A 5,144-nucleotide genomic window follows, 5' to 3' on the forward strand; every position below is an offset into this window, starting at 1 on the left:
CCTTTCTCGTTTCCTCACTGCACGGAACCTCCAACTTTCCCACATCAAATCCATAGCGACCATATTCACGAAGTGGACGAAGGAGTATAGAATGGAACTTAGTCGACGGCGTCAAAATTCCGACTATCAATAACCCTAAGATTTTAGGTGTCACCTTCGATAGTCTATTCTCCTTCTATCCCCATACGACCGCGATTATAGCCAAAGTACAGAGCCGCAACAAAATCCTCAAGTCGCTAGCCGGCAGCACATGGGGAAAAGACAGAGAAACGTTGTTGGCAACTTACAAGGCAATCGGCCGGCCGGTCCTTAACTATGCAGCACAATGGCGCGTAGATTAGGAAACTCCACACCTGCCAGAATACAGCACTCCGGATCACGACGGGAGGCCTCTTGATGTCTCCCATTGAACACCTACATAGTGAGACGCTTATGCTCCCAGTTAAGGAGCATAATGAACTCTTCTCCAAGCAGTTCCTGATCAGTTCCTGCTTGGATGTTTTCGTAAAACAGTTATCTATTTGTTGCAGTTATCTATTTGGAGCGGAACCGCCTCCTGGGAGCATCAAGAGGTCATTCTTTGACCACGTCGTACACACCACAACACACCGACAGGACCTCGGACGCAACAGACTTCTCTACAGGCACTGACCGCCATTCACAGTGGAGTCATCAACACCCTCACCGACTCCCTTGCCGTGAATGGCGTACTTGGAGTCAAACCACCACCCATAGCAAACGCGAGTGACCCTTGCGCAACTTCGTTCTAAACTCCTACTTATCCAGAATAGACCCTGACATACCTAATGTATGTCCTGCATGCAACGAGTCTCCGCATGACACTGACCACCTCTTTGTATGCCCAACCAATCCCATCCATCTAACACCCTTTGGTCCGACCCCGTCGAAACAACACGTTTCCTGGGCCTCCCGTTAGATGACRTCGACGACAACACTGATAACCCTCACCATCCTAATGGGAACTGATAACCGTTAAAACAACAACAAGTAAATGTACATGTAAAATTCTGCCTCAACGGCAAAGACAAAACAGATTGTTTTGTCATTCTAGCATGTTCATGCAACCCCTTTCAACAATGATCAATTGAAAGCAGCTTTTGAAACCAATAAAATGACATTGATAGCAATGGAACGGAACGAAACGACTTAATTATATGGCAGCATTATAATATATAAATAAGGATAACTTAAACCTTGTAAAACTGTTTCACTATTTACATGATAAGAGAACAAAGAAAGACTAACGAACCTTTCAAAACCTCTATCTCAATAGAAAAGTGAAGGATTCATACTAATTAGTAGGAAAACTAAAAAAAAAACATTTTGTGTCAACGTGCAATCTTAAAAGAGCACGAGAATCCCCCTATTGATAGTTGTCAGCGATAACTCTTCGAAAACACACATTGTCGGTCCCAACGACTTAGATTCCACAATTTTCCGTCCGAACATAGTGTTACGTTTTGATAAGAGCAGAAAATGCTGCACTTTTTGTTTTATTAGTAGGCAACATTTTGAGAAAATATATATATAAAGAAGCCTGGAAAAGATTTTGAGAACATGAACAAAATCTGGCCATCTGGGGTCTTTGTACGCGAATTCGAGCACAAACGTGATAAGCCCCCTGTAGTTATCACTAAAATGCCAAGAAATTCCGTGAATACAAAAAACTAATTAACAACAATTCGCGGACTATTTATTATCAAAATGTTAGAGGTCTTAATACAAAACTTTCTGATTTGTATTTAAACAGCATTCATTGTAACTTTGAAATCATTGCTTTTACAGAGACTTGGCTAAAGCCTCATATCCTTGAGAATGAAATACTCAAGAGTGAATTCGAAATCTATAGATATGACCGGCTGAACAGAAAAGGAGGTGGTGTCTTGTTTGCTGTTCATTTTTCAATTCCATCTGAAGAAGTCGATGTTCCGCATCCAAACTGCATAGAATTTAAGTGCATTCGTATTTGCGCTAATAGTGGCCATATCTACTTAATTTTATCTTATATACCGCCTCACTCGGATATATCTGTTTATATGCAGCATGCTTCATTAATAAGTAATGTTTTCTCAAGGGCTAACAATACTGATTCCATGATTGTTTTGAGGGATTTCAATTTACCGTGCGTATCATGGAAAACTATAGATGATCATACCACTCCTATTAGTACTCGCTTATGTTTTAACGAGTTCTTAGATGAAATGTTGGGGTTGGGCCTTACCCAAATTAATTTAATTTCAAACGAGTTTGGTAAGTTCTTAGATCTAGTTTATGTTGATAACGCTTCAATATTCTCCGTTGTCCGATGTGAACCTTTGGTTCGGTCAGAGGACCCGTATCATCCTGCTTTAAAAATTTACATCGAAATCATAGCTAACTTTGCTAAAATAATACACAAGACCTTTGTTTTTGGTTCAACTTTGCAAAAGCTAATTTTAAGAAGATTAATTACGAACTTTCTAACGTAACTTGGCCAGATTATAGTGGCAATATTGAATTTAGTGCTTCCCACTTTAATGAAACTATTTTAAACTTATTTGAAAAATATGTTCCGAAGTGTGTTGTTACTCAAAAAATGAGTTCTAATTTATGGTTTTCGAAAGAATTATGTAAATTAGAAAATAGAAAGTCTCGTGCTTTTAAACTTAAAAAAAAAACTGGTTTAGTTGTTAACTATTCAAAATATTCCAAGTTGCGTCGACAATTTGCCGAACTTAACAAAATATGTTATACTAAATACATAAATAAAGTATAAAATAATATTATAGGTAATCCGAAGTTGTTCTATGTTAGAACAATCATACAATTATGGCCCAGATATGATTCCCTCATGCTTTCTTAAGAAATGTGCCAAATGTATATACAAACCCCTAACAAAACTATTTAATTCATCTCTTATGCAAGGCTTATTTCCATCTATATGGAAAAAGTCATTTATAATTCCTTTACATAAGAGTGGGTTTTGGTCATCTATTAAAATTATAGGGGAATAGCAAAGTTGTCTCCATCACCTAAACTTTTTGAAGCAATTATAAAGTATCCCATTCAATTCCTTTGAATAAACTTGATCTTCTTGGTTTTCAACCAATATTTCTAAAATAGGTGGCTTCTTATCTTAGTAATAGAATTCAACAAGTCATATTTAACGATACTTTTTCTGACATAATCAATGTTGCTTCAGGCCTTCCTCAAGGTAGCCATCTTGGTCCAATTCGGTTCTTGTTATTTATTAATGACATATCATCTGTTGTTAAGYTTTCAAACGTTTTGTTATATGCTGACGATGTAAAACTTTTTAAATCATTCACCTCAAATAGTGAAAGATGTCACTTGCAAACAGACTTAAATAACCTATTTTCTTGGTGTGATAGAAATGGCATGCCATTGAATCTTAAAAAATGGAAAGCGATGTGTTTTTCACGTAGATCTGTAGACCCTATTTGATACGCAATACAAAACTTTAGGTTGGAGCAAAGAGAATTAGAGATCCGCTTATCACGAAAATTATTTTTACATCTCTGGTGAGGCCTATGTTAGAGTATACATCTGTGGTTTGGAAATCTATTTACCAAGTCCATTCGGAGTTAGAGTCCGTTCAAAAACAATTTTTACTTTTTGCATTAAATCATTTCCATTAGGATCCAAGTTTAAATCTTCCCCCTTACACTAATCGTTTAAAACTTATAAATCTCCCGACACTCGCTAGTCGTAGGGAGATGCTTGGTATAATATTTCTTGTAAAACTCATGAATGGGYCAGTCTATAGCCCATCTCTTTTATCTGATATTAATTTTGACGTTCCCGCTCGCTCTATAAGGCACTTTAGACCCTTACTTTTAAAATTTCCTAGAACAAATTTTGAGCTAAACGAACCATTCCACCSCGTATGTCATGATTTCAATTCTCATTCCAGCACATTTGATCTAACAGACTCACTCTTTACCATTAAAAAATTATTTTATCTACTCTTAGCATGTAACATTTAAAATTTATAAACTTTAATTTTAATTCTTAATTTTGGCTGTTGAGTTTTTTTTTTTCGTAGCTGAGCAGCTTAAGATCGCAACGCCTAAACCTCTCTTGCCTTTTATGACTCGGCTATTTCCGCTCGTTCGCGGATTGCGCCCCTCGGGTCGGTTGGGCGGGAGGAGGGTAATCGTTGGGTATTATTATAACATGGCAAGCTAATTTGACTACCGTGCTGCGCTATTACGCCGCAGCTCCCCAGGCAATGTACACTGCTAACAATCTGTCAAATTGATTGCCAYTATGTTTGCAATGTTCTTGTGTGACCATTTGATATCATTCTCGAAATGGTGTTGTAGATAGGTTCGAGCGGTGTTAGCGATTTTTTTTTAACTCTTGGACTTTTAAAATATTTATGAAGATGAAAAAATTTATGTGGGAAATAAAGTATAAATATACTAATAAATAAAAAGTATATTTATACTGCAAATGTATTAAAAAGAAAAGATTTATATATAGTTATTGCTCCATAATGTTTATTTATCAATTAAATTAATTAATCAAATATAAATAATGATTTTTACATATCCTAACAAATATCATTAAAGCATCGACCATATTTATGCATACATATGGATGCATTTAATTACTGTTTAATTACTGTTGTTAATGTGTGGCGAATTGACATTTGCTGACATCATGGATGTACCTGTTGTATGTTTTAATGGAAATAAAAACCGTTCTGTCAAACCACCAAAATGACAGTACATTGCTAGCAATGTCATTAATTATATTTACAAATAATTTGCTAATAGGACCCATACACGACACACGTGTATGTTCGATCTGTGTGAATTCGTTTCGCCCATACACGACACACAAATCCATTTTGCGTTTGTTCTTCATACCAGGGATAATGGGATGCCCAACTTATTCCAGTGTGAGAGCCCCTCAAAATAAGCGTTTTTTATAACATTTTCCATTATGGCCAGATTGAACAAAATAAAAATTTTTGGGCATTTAAATTAAAACACCCAACATTTATTACGATTGCAAATTATTATATATTGGACTTTTAATATATGGCGAAACTACTTAATTCCTTTTTTATGATTTTATCATATATTAAAACAACTGACTTTCGATATTTCAATACT

This window comes from Bactrocera latifrons, unplaced genomic scaffold (genome assembly GCF_001853355.1).
Source record: "Bactrocera latifrons isolate USDA-ARS-PBARC rearing strain unplaced genomic scaffold, ASM185335v1 scaffold_368, whole genome shotgun sequence".
In the NCBI taxonomy this organism is placed as follows: Eukaryota; Metazoa; Arthropoda; class Insecta; order Diptera; family Tephritidae; genus Bactrocera; species Bactrocera latifrons.